The sequence below is a fragment of the Heloderma suspectum genome, chromosome 7 (assembly GCF_057233095.1).
Source record: "Heloderma suspectum isolate Gila_16-S chromosome 7, 16-S_ref, whole genome shotgun sequence".
In the NCBI taxonomy this organism is placed as follows: Eukaryota; Metazoa; Chordata; class Lepidosauria; order Squamata; family Helodermatidae; genus Heloderma; species Heloderma suspectum.
In genome coordinates this window covers 125,275,738-125,287,991 of record NC_139464.1, presented here as the reverse complement: position 1 = coordinate 125,287,991, position 12,254 = coordinate 125,275,738, and the positions used below count along the sequence as shown (strand labels likewise).

Sequence of the window (12,254 nt, the reverse complement as noted above, 5' to 3'; positions counted from 1 at the left end):
TATTTCCAATCTACTGATCAGCACTCTGTGATATTAGTGATATACATTGTTAAATTAATAATATAGATACCTTTGCTTCTGTACAAAAGTTCAATTGCCCATCAACAGCAAGCTTCTCTAATGGTCAGGGCTAGTCCTGAAGGTCCTTGAGCCTCTTCTCCTTCAGAAGGGTACAGTGGAATGGTTCGGGCTGGCTATTTCCTCCTGTTATGTAAGCCAGGAACTCTAAAGGGGGAAGATAAAGGGTCACTGCTGCTTCCGCCCAATTCTTCGCACAATGGTGTGATCAGGAAAATAAGTTGCCTTAATGGCTAAGAATGAACAATTCAGGGAAGTCATATTAAATACTTTTACAGGACAGATAAACCTTTGAAATTGTGATGTGTGTGCGTGTGTGCGCACATGCATAAAGGTTTAAGAGACAGGGAAATAAATTTTGCTTATGTGCTGCAGATAAGACTTTAAGGCTAAGTAAAATAAAGAGAAATAAAGGATTGCCTATATTGGAAAACAGTATCATCCTTCCTATCCTGAATCCTATCCTATCAGTCACAACGTTGTATGCTCCATATAACATAATGGATGTCCCTTATTTCTGCAGGGCCAACATTTTTCCTAGAGAATAAGAACAGAATTGGGGCCAATTGACATGATAGCACTCCAGCTTGCCAGTATTCTTTGTGACACTGGGTACTTGAATTTGAAATGTGCAGCTGTCTTATAGATATAACCCTAACCCATCTCCTCTGACTAGTAGCAGCCCTTTAGGGCTTCTTCACACAGACCTTTTGTCCTGCTATTGAGATTGCTCACTCATGGAAGTTTGCAGGCCCTTTAGGTGACGTCGTGAACCTCCAGGGCATCTCCTGCACTAAATGGCCTTTATTCTGTTTTTAAATAGATTGGGCATAATGAGCCATCAAATTACCCTGCTTGTGTTCTGCTTGAGTTGCCTTCGTGAAAAAGGAAAAGCCACAAGAAGAGGAGCGAGATCAATGAAACATATGGAAGACTCAGTTAAGGGGGAGAAGGAGGGGGAAAGAGGAGGGGGGAAAGGAAGCACGTGTAAAGGGAGGGAGTGTCTCCGTGAGTGATTTACTCTGAGCTGGCTGTGTTTGGCGGTTGTTAGGGATATATGATGTTGTGGCCATCCAGCAGCCACCCTGGAGCTTATTGTCAGGGTTGGATCGGAGCCCAGAGAGCCCCAAAGCAGTTCTGATTCTGAGGAAGAGATAGAAGCCGTGGGAGAGGAACCCAGGCGCTGTTCAGAGGAGTAGCCAGGGGGAGCGCCCCTGCCGGTACACATTCCTGAGAGTGACAGTGACCCAGGCAGGGAGAGGGAGGTGCAACAGCAGTTTCTGGACGCTAGGCGCCGGCGCAGCGTCAAGCAGGAGATGGCGGGCACTGAGAGGAGGTGCTCAGCCCGCTTGGTGCGACAGCAACAGCGGCGCCCTGATGCCCCACGGGAAAAGGGTGGACTCCCTCCTCCTAGCCCATAAGTACAGAGGTTTCCCACCTCTGTCCTCCAAACAAAGATCAACTGATTCCTAAGGTTAGAACCCCAAGTAAGCAACTCTCTTAAGTCTCACTCGTAGGATCAAGCAATTAGCATCTGTAGGCGTCATTAGGTTGGAAAAGAGCCCTATTGTCTGCGTGTTGATTCTGGCTACCTGAGGATTTCAGAAGGCGGCAGGGGTGACCTCCCGACACTTATCAGGGAAAAACCAGATTTCCTGAGACTGCTTAAAGTCTGATGCTTTTCCTTAAGTCGGGTTCTCCCCGGTATAGTTGCTGTGTGCCCCCCCAGCCCATACATTTAGCTCAGGCATGCTAGCCTTGCCCAGGGGTGCGCCTTTTGCCATGACCCCAGTCAAGGGGTGTTTCCTGTGCATTTCCTGTCTCTGCACAAACCAATTAGTGTCTACTCAGAAGTAACTCCTGTTGTGCTCAGTGAGGCTTCTCCCCTAAATTCCCACATCAGAACTTACAGAAACCCCCCTCAATTGATATGGCACAGATTAAAGCCCAAATGCCCTAAGTACTCTAAAGCACGATCTCGAGGCTCCAATTCTCTGTTGTTTGGTTTATTGCCTTAGGAAGTCACTACTTCAACCCTTCGTTACAGAGCTCCTGCACAACATCAGTTTCAATGGGGGCTGGTTTCCCGTCTTTGTGTTTACTGCTCTCCTTCCCACAACAAGCCCATTAGTATCTCCTCAGAAGTAACTCCCATTGTGCTGAATGAGGCTTGCCCTCTGAATGTCCACATCAGAATTTACAGAGATCTCCTTGTATTGAATACAGAGTTTAAAGCACTGAGTCTCTGAAGCCTGTAAAGCGCTTTACCAAAACCTGCAGTTCTCCGTGGCTTGGTTTATTGCCTTAGGAAGTAACTACTTCACACCTTTGTTATAGAAATCCTGCGGTTAGAAAGGGGCTGGATTTCCATCCCTGTGTGTGCCCCCCACTCTTTCCCAGCACAAGCATATGTGTGTCTACTCGGAAGTAACTCCCATTGTGCTCAATGAGGCTTGCTGCTGAAATGCAGGTGCATCTGGAGGTTCAGGGGAAAGGAGAAAGGGGTGGAGGGGGGGAAGCCTCTCTTATTGGTTGAGCAGCTCCTGCCCGTCAGATGACATTCACTCCAACCCCCACTAGGGGTGCACGAAAGTCACTTACCTGGTCTCGCAGCTTTTCGCGGTGGGGGGGAGGCGCTTCACTGCTCTCCCCCCGAAGTTCAGGCCGGGGGGGGGGAGGCTTCCCGCCTCGCCCGGCCGAAATTCAGGCCGGGGAGGAGGCGCCTCGCCTCGCCCGGCCGCGAAATAAAAAGTTAAAAAAAAAAACACCCCCGTGATAGGCTACGTGACGATTAACGTAGCCTATCACGGCTAGATCTGCAAAGTCAGCCGTGATAGGCTACGTAAATCGTCACGTAGCCTATCACGGGTGACTTAAAAAAAAAAAGCGCGTACGCAAATGGCGCCCCCCATAGGGAGCCGCCATTCGCGTTCCTTATTTGGTCGCCGTAGTCTACGTAATCTTTACATAGACTACAGCGACCAAATAAGGAACGCGAATGGCGGCTCCCTATGGGGGCCGCCATTAGCCGTACGCGCTTTTTTTTTTTTTTTAAGTCAACCGTGATAGGCTACGTGACGATTCGGGAAAGGTAAGTCCCGTCCCGGGGGGGGTGCGGGGGGTGGGGGGGTGCGGAGAATTTGTCCCTGAAACATCTTCGGGGGGCCGAACACGTTGGCGCTCGGCCCCCCGAAGTTTCGGGGAGAAATTCTCCGCCAACCCTAACCCCCACCCCTGCCAGGAAGTATGTTCTGGTGCAGAGCACTCACTCATGGAGCCCTGCATGGACCAAAGCGCAGCAAAGCCGATTCCTTTTTAAAAATCCCATACTCCTCTCTTCACTTCTCCTTCCGTTGTCATGGACACACGGTCAGAGCCTGTTGTGAACCTCCATTTAAAACGGAAGCAGAAAGCCCCATTTTAAATGCCAGATTTTAGGCTGGTGTACAGGTGCACTTGGGGTCTCTGGCAGAGGTCTTTCCCAGCAATGCTGCCTGAGATCCTTTCAACTTGAGAGCCAGTGTGGCGTAGTGGCTAGAGTGCTGGACTGAGAGTTGGGAGATCTGGGTTCTAGTCCCCACTCAGCCATGGAAGCTCACTGGGTGACTTTGGGCCAGTCACAAACTCTCAGCGCAACCTACCTTACAGGGTTATTGTTGTGAGGATAAAATGGAGAGGAGGAGGATTATGTATGCCGCCTTGAGTTCCTTGGAGGAAAAAAAGGTGGGATATAAATGTAATAATTTATTATTAATAAATAATAATTATTAATAATTATTAATAATTAATAGGAATTAGGAATGCATTAATTAATAATTAATTAGGAATGAACCCAGGGCCTAATGGAAGCCACTGAGAAATGAGCCCACTTCTATCTATCTACTGCATCCCACCCTGCCTGTTTCCAGGGAAGCTCTCAGAATTCTCAACATTCAGTCTGGCTTATCTATGGCTATTTTTCATGCAATAAATGTAATATGTAGCCAGACTCTTAGTGGCTTGCCCCCAAAATAAATTAATGAATGAAAAACACCCAACTCTGTTTTTTGTACACTTTTAAAAAATTCTGAACAGATTTTTCTAGTCCCGGGAGTGATTACATGAGGTTGAGAAGTTTCTTCATGGTAGCTGCTGGAATGCGTTGGCTCAAACCCACACTTATCCCAGCATGGGAGTTCTACAGTCGGATGCTATGAAGAATCATCACCATTTCTAAAGCGTTAGGGTGACTGGCTACAGGAAAGCTATTTAACTTGAAATATTAAGGGCGCAATCCTGTGGGGATAGGCGGCTGGCTTTGAACTTGGAGGTGACCGCTTATCCAATGCAGGGCAGGAGAAGCATGGAGGGGATTGTCCCCTCCACGCTTCAGCCACCCCACATTTGCGGCTAGACGGCCAATGTCGTCTGCCTAGCCACAGGAAGGAGGAGCAGGAGAAGTGGCCGCCGGGCGACACATAAGATGTGTTGTACCGCCATTTCCGCCTTCCCCGCCCCAGAACCCCCCCGGAATGCCCCATTTTCACCGTTCTCCACTCCTCTTCTGAGCATGGGGCTGTTCCAAGCTGCCTGTGAGGCAGTGCGGGTGGGGGAAGGTTGGTTCTCTGGAAAGTGGCCTTGGAGCTCAGGCTCTGAGGTCAGTTCCTGGAAACCGACATATCCTATGGCCATCTAGCTGCTGACTAGCAGCCATAGGATTGCTCCCTAAGCATGTTTAACTGCAATCCTGCACGCAGTTATATCTCAGAGCTGTGCATAAATGTCCTATTGAAATTCTTCACCCTATCTGTGGGCAGAGAAATTGAGGGGGAGGGGGGATTTCACCAAATTTCTCCAGGGGGAGGAGAAATTCTCAACGGTTTCTCACAGGTGTTGCTCACCATTGTCAGGGGTTGTAGCACAGCTTCTCTCTTTTTTCCTAAGGGTGTTTTGTGCTGCCACTGCAAGCAGCAACAGCATCAACTGTGCTGGCAGCCTCCCCCCCCCTCATTTTGCATCCACCATAGTGCAGGGGGGGGGGCTGGGTTGTGTCCAGCTCCAGGGGTGGGGCAAGTGCTGTGCCAAAATCTGTCCTCCAATCTCCTGAAAGTTTTCTTCCCCCATCAAAGAGGCTTCCATTCTTCTACCTCATTTTCAGGGTGTTTTATAATTTATTTTTGTGATGTTTTGAGCGTACCTAATCACTGCAAGGCAGCTGAGGGTGCTGTGTGTGTGTGTTTTCTTTCAATTACACACATCTCCCCATTGTTCTGCAGCCTCCCAGGCTGCCTGCACTTCCTGATCTGAAAAAGCCCCACTGAGGAATTACCTCATGAAGTCTTCCCCTGGGCTTGAAGTGTGGTAGGCTGAGGAGGTTACAAGTTGCCGGGGAGATAATTGCACGATGAAAGACAGGACACTCGCACACACCCCTTGGACACCTGATAAGAAAGGCAAGCACAAGAACCCAACCTATGGGAATGTCTCCAAAATTTTCTTCACCTTTGCATTTTTCAAAAGTAATTTCTTTTCTATTAAATTGAATGAAAATGGTCAAAAGTGTCGGAGAAATTTTCAGCACGGCACTCGTTATATCTCATTGAAACAAATCAAATTTAAGCAGCGTACGAGATACACTAAGTAGATATGCAAAAGATGGTGCTGTCAGCCAGGTCAGTTGGGTCACGATGTGTATCACAATGCTAATATGGATGCATCCAGATGCACTATTTCCATCTGCCTCCTCTAAGCTTGTGGAATGCTCCTTCCATGTAAAGATCTTCATTTTTTACTAGGTTTAACATTTTAAAAATTAATCTTTCGCATTTTTCTTTATATACAGAATCGATTTTAGCCTCCAAAAGCTGTGCTTCAAAGAAAAATTTGCATGAGTATCCGAAACAGTTACAATTAAGAATGGCCTGATTTAACTGTGACCTAGTTGAATCAGATGGAGCTTTTACTGTGCAGTTCCTGCTGCCTCAAACATGGAATGTTACGGGGGATCCAGATAATGTCATCTTCCATTTGTAACGTTCCGGTGTTTTCCCATAACTTCTTCCATCTTTTTTTTTTTATGACAAAAAATCTGTTAAGGAGGGAAGGCCAGAATAGCTGTACAAGGCCTTCTGATTGGAACGCTCGGTCTTGAAGCAGCCCCACTGTTCACCAAGGCGATAAGCCTGTGTCTGAGCTGCGTCTCTGAGCGCAGGTCAGCTGGAATAGTCCTCCAGACAAAAACAATAGAACACAAATAAGCAATGGAGAAGGCGAGGCTAGAATCTTCTCTCTGATGTGCTGGTTTTCTCTGTGGAGAGAACGTGTTTTATACAGGAGCATTCGATCGCAGGGCCGTTCTTTCCTTCAGGCAACACTGCACAGGCTAGCGTGCTGTCAGGACTGATTCTGAGCATATGGAGATAGCTAGCAGCTCAGATTCAGAAGGGGAGCAGCCAGAACTGGGGGATGTATCTTCCCCAGCCAGTTCAGATATAGAGAGGCATGCTTCTCAGGAGGCTAGCACCCGGATGGCTGGGCCTGAAGCCCCCCCCCCATAAGATCCCAGGAGGAGGAGGAGGGGAGGGGGAGGAGAGTGTGGGGTGCAGTAGCATAGTGGCCAATTCGGAAGCGCGGGTCCGTGACAGTCACAGCCACGCCCCTTCCAAGACTACAACCTTGTAAGATACGCAGCCTTCCACTGGGATCCAAAAACAGGGCAGCTGAGAGGAAGGCAGGGGTGTTTCCATTCGGCGTCTGAGAAAAAAACGCAGGGGTGTTAATCTTTTTCACTCACTCACTCACGCAAACACAAACATTTTAGGTTTCCAAAATATGATCCTCTACAGAAGCTTCACCCTCTCAACTCAGCCCTCACGGACAGATCCCTTCTCACTGAAACAGGCCCCTTGCACACTCCCTTGGCGCCCCAGCATTACCCGTTCGCCTTCCCTAAGCTCCTTCATTGTATCTCTCCCGTCCCGCAACAGAAGCGTCCGCACACCCAGCTGGACTGAACCACACACACGCACTCTCTCACGCACACCCCTTCTTTTTCCTCTCCCCCCAACGGGTTTTTTCCCGCTTCCCTCCCCTCCACCGGGGTTTGTTTGCCCAGGTACATGCCAGCCTCGTGCCAGAAAGTGTCGCTGACAGAGCAGGCTGCACTCGGCAGTTCTGCTTACTGTAGAAACTGATGTTCAAGGATTAGCGGTGCAATCCGACGGGTGTTTATTTCAAATTAAACTTACAGAGACCTTGGGAAGGCAGCTAAGGCTGCAGTCCTATGCACGCTGACCTGGGAGAAAGCCCAATTGGCCACTGAACCTAGTGGGACGGTCTTCTGAGTAAACATGCATAGGATTGTGTGACAAATCCTAAAAACTGGCACAAACCAGCCACCTGCCCTGCCCCAGAAGGAAATAATGGTGGCAGCGCCCCCCCAGTGCCCCCACCCCCATGGCCAGCAGCAGCGGCCCTGAACAGGTGGCCAGCGTTGCAGGAGACGAGGGCGGCGCCAGGCACGGAGCAGGGATGGGTAGAGAAGCCAAGAGCTGAGGAGGAGAAGGGGGGCAAGAGGAGGCTGCTGAGCCCCCTCAGGCTCCCTCTCTCGCTCGCTCACTCCCTTTGTCTGGCCAGCAGCCAAGAGGCAGCCACCCACACTCCCTCTGCTCCTTCCTCCTTCCCTAGCAGTCTGCGACCCGGCTGGGGGCTGGTTTCAAAAAAAGTGCCAGAGCAACGCCCCAACATGACCCGGCACCGCTACACCGCTGGTGGGGTGTGACCTGAGGGATGCTAGACTGCGGCGCAGAGCGAAGCGGGAAAAGTTAGAGGCGGAGCTCAGACGGTCGACCCGGTTGGCGATGCGTGAGGTCGACGTAGGGAGCATCCCTGGAAGGGAGGCCCCCCCCTCCCTAAGTTATTCTAGCCGGCAAGCCCTTGTTTCAATCTGCTGGCACCAGCGCAGCTCCCATGTGGATCCCCTGTCGTCATTCATGAATGGTGCAGCTGCATTCCTTTGTAGCCTGAGAGTCTTCGAGGATTTGCATCTGCAATGAACCTGTTGATAGTGAATTAAAGGCGTGAGACCGAAGCCCCTCTTCTTGTGCGTGGGCGTGAGGAAAGAGGGGGCCAAGGGAACGTGACACCTGCCATCCCTCAGGTCACCAGCTCAATACCCACTGGACGCTTGCGTGTGGAGCTGCTGCGGGAGGCATCCGTTTCTCTGTCACATGGGTAGCACTGCTTGCCTGACTAGCCATGGTGACGAGCCCTGTTTAGGAAACGTTGCAGCACAGTCCTCACATGTCTGTTCTCAGGTAAGTGCGCACAGCCCTGCAGGCTTAAAAGTGTACGTTGTGAATCCCTCTTCTCGTATTATTAATGGCCAAGATAGGTCAGACGCGGCCCTCCTGGCGTGCCATTCCAGGAAGTGCCCAAGTCAGCTCTCAGGCATCATGCCAGGGCTGCCACAAGCTCTCCCTGCCTGGGGTGGGAGGCACACATGCACCCCCCATTGCCACTGTTGCTGCCACATCCCCTCACGCTGCCCCCCCGTCGCTGCCATGTCCTGCCATCGCACCCCCACGCCACTGCCTTTGCTCCCACTTGCCCTCGGCTCGCTCTGAGGACCCTCTAAGAGCAAGCCAGAGGCTGGGTTCTCCACAGAGCCGTCTCGGCCACCCTGGCTGGCATGACTCTTCAGAGAGCCGGCCACAACCAGGTCCAAACGCCTGGCTCTGCGGTGGCCCTTCCTGGCCAGCTCTCTGAAGAGCCCTGCTGGCCGCTTCCGCTAGTCCACGCAGCTCTCCAGGGACTCTGCCTGCCCCTGGCTTGTCCCGAGATGCTCAGAGCGAGCCAGAAGGCAGGAGGATGCTCTGGAGGGCCCTGCTGGTTCCGCTCTCCTGCTGCAGCACGGGAGGGAGTTCCTTGACAGGGTGGTGGCTGTGTAATTTTGGATATTCTTGGGAGATACAGATTACTTTGACCCGTTTCAATCTGGGTTTAGGCCGAGTTTGGGGACAGAACTGGCTTTGGTCACCCTTCTGAGGGAAAGAGACAGAGGGGGTGCAGCACTGTTGATCTTGCTTGATCTTTCAGTTTTTGAGACCACTGACCACGGTATTCTTCTGGATCATCTTTGTGAGCTGAGAACTGGGATGCCATTTTTAGTGCCGTGCTATCAATTTCTTCCACATTTTTTTCAACCATTCTCCTTCCATTTGGTAGAAAAGAAATTGGTTTCAAAGAGAAATTCAAAGGAGAGGAAAAATTTGGAGAAATTCTCATGGATGGCGTTCAGGGTTCTTGTCCCTACCTTACTTATGAGGTGGCTGAGGAGTGTGCGCGCGTGTCCTGTCTTTCATTGGACTATCGTCTCTCTGGCAGCCTGTAGCCTCCTCGGCTTCCCGCACTTCAATTCAAGCCCGGGGGAAGACATTGTGAGCTAATCCCTCGGTAGGGCTTTTCCCGACCAGGACGCGCAGGTGGCCTGGGAGGCTGCAGAGCAACGGCTGCAGAGATGTGTAACAGGAAGGAGAGAAACAGCACCTTGGCCACCTCCCAGCGGTTAGGCAAGCTCAAGAACACCACCCAAACAAATTCAGATTAATTCACAAAATGCCCTGAGGAAGGATGAGGCAGAAGAATGGAAGCCTCTTTGATGGGGGAAGAAAACTTTCAGGAGATTGGAGGACAGATTTTGGCACAGCACTGGCTCCACCTCTTCCCTGGAGCTGGACACAACCCAGCCCCCCTCTCACCCGCACCATACAGGGGGTGGGGGCGGGGGGGCTGCCGGCACAGCTGCTGCTGTTGCCACTTGCAGTGGCAGTGCAAAAACCAGCTGTGGGAAACTGCTGGAGAATTTGTACTCCGCCTGGAAAAATTCAGTGACTTTGTCCTCCCAAGTTCTTTGCCCACAAATAGGGTGGGGATTTTTGAGAGGCCATTTGCGCCTCTAACACACTAACAGTTTTACGGTGGTTCTACTACTTGTGGGGACAGTTCCAGAAAGTAGCATTGGTTGACTGTGCCTCAGCACCCTGGCAACAATCCTGGAGGGATTTCATTCTTCTCTAATGAAGCTGCTGGGAGCAGTCATTAGGAGATTTGGGGCAAGGGGCCGTCAGTATGCTGAGACACCCAGCTCCGTTTCTCTGTGAAATCAGAACTGGGAGAAGCTGTGCATGTTCTGAACCACTGCCTGGTCACAGTGATGGGTTGGATGACGGCCAACAAACAGACTGAATCCCAACAAGACAGAGAGTCTCTGGGTGCCTGGTTCCAAGGTTCAGGAGCTACTATTTTTGTTATTTTTTATTTGATTTTATTACATTTCTATACCACCCAAAGCCAAAGCTTTCTTGGAAGTTCACAAAAGTTTAATAAAAAAAAAAGTAAAAGCCAGCTTCAGTGTAAAGAGCTATACAATAGCACATTTAAAACAGCAAAAACTGAACTGGTGAGTTTCCCTGCCCTAGATGCGGTTGCGCTCCCTGAGAAAGAGCAAGAACACCACCAGGGGGTGCTCCTGGATTCATCCTTATCAGAAGCCTAAGGGAGCCCCTCTTCCCAGCTTCAGCTGCTATTCCAGCTACCGCGGTCACTGTAGTCCATGCGTCCATCACGTTTAGATTACCTAATGTGGTTTAGGTGGGGCTACCCCTATAAGAGGTCCAGAACTGCAGCTGGTGCTGGCGCTGGCGCTGGGACACTTGGCACTGGGACACATATTACACTGGTGTTGAAGCAGTTAGTTGCTCTGGCTGTCTAATAGCTACTGAGTCAGGTTCAAGGCTTTCTTTCTGGCATACAAAGTTCTGAATACCTGGCAGATCACCTTCTCCAGTATAGACCCATCCAACGGCGAAGGCTATGGAGGAGATCTTATTGTTGTGCAGCAACCTGCAGATTGCCATCAGGTGGCAACCCAGAAACAGTCCTTCTCTGTGGTGGCACCCCACTTTGTGGAATTCCCCCCCCCCCCTGGTATTTGGGAGGCACCCATGTGGTAGGTTTGAAATGCCAGTTAAAGACCTGTCTTTTCACCCAGGTCTTCCCTGACTGATTGGGCTGCCCAGTTTGTTTGATTGTTAGTTCTCTGAGTTTAAATGTTTTCATTGAGAGTGGTTTTGTTTTAAATGTTTTAACTGAAACAATTTTGTATTCTCTGTTTCTAAATGTATTAACTGTGGACATTTTGTATTTTAAACTTTTTATGTAAAGTTGTAAACCACTTTGAGATGTCTTTTTAGGTAATAGTCAAGCAGTCTGTAAAATGAATGAATGAATGAATGAGGACACCACCACCACAGAGGACGCCCTTTGAGCTATGTTATATTGTTCGCATATTCTGTGATGGGTGCATCCCTCAGACATGCCCTGACAGCCAGCTTAGGAGAGAGAACACGCTCGCCCCAGGACAACGTCTCTTTCTCCCACACACATGTGGTTGCAGCTGGTATTCTGCTTCACCCATTACTCATTGGGCTCTTCTGAGGAAACATTGATTGTCCTAGTAGTTGATGAGTGTGGCCTGATTTCCATCATTTTTTTTTTACTCCTCCTTATTTTTCCTTCACTAAACGTCACCCAGAAATTGCATAATTGTGCATTTGTACTTTGCTAGGGTGCCTGCCATTAAGCAACTAGCAGGACCTTTTGAAAGGTTGCTTTCCATCACGTGCATTATTGATACTCAGCTAGTGAATGGGATGAACTGTGCAAAATGCCCTCGCAGTCCCAGCTGCAGCAGTGGAGATGAGGCCTCCTGGGGGCTTGAGCCTGGAGCCCTGAGGCCAGATACCCATAAGAGTTCCAAGAGGACAAGTGACAAGTCCCCTTGTCCCTTCTTTTGGGTTTGGGGCTCCTAGATGTTTGGTCTTTGTCTACTGTGCCTCAAGCCACAAGTCCCCCCTTGAATTGCTCCCACTTTTCTAGACATGGGACAGGAAAAAGTGATGTGCCCCCAGGGTGCAAATCTTTATATATCTAATCTGTGTTGTTCCCTGGCTGGAGTTTATAAGTCCAGCAGCTGTGTTATTTATTAAAATTTATTTATTTATTTCTAACATGCCCTATATCAACAGATGTCTGGGTGTGCTACAATAATAAACAATTTAGAAGAAAACTACACTCCATTATATTCATCAACAGTATAAAATCAGCACTAATTACCCAAGCAAACAAATCAAAACTGA

At 49.7% G+C, this 12,254-nt stretch overlaps 1 protein-coding gene across 1 annotated transcript in view; it reads right to left on the bottom strand.

The window, feature by feature from the left end:
• Positions 1-213, bottom strand: part of VWF (von Willebrand factor) — a 273,421-nt gene extending 273,208 nt beyond the window's left edge. Inside the window, exon 1 of the mRNA XM_084811394.1 lies at positions 71-213. The gene's annotated coding sequence lies outside the window, so the exon portion shown is untranslated. The remainder of the gene's footprint in view (positions 1-70) is intronic.
• Positions 214-12,254: the final 12,041 nt, after the last annotated feature.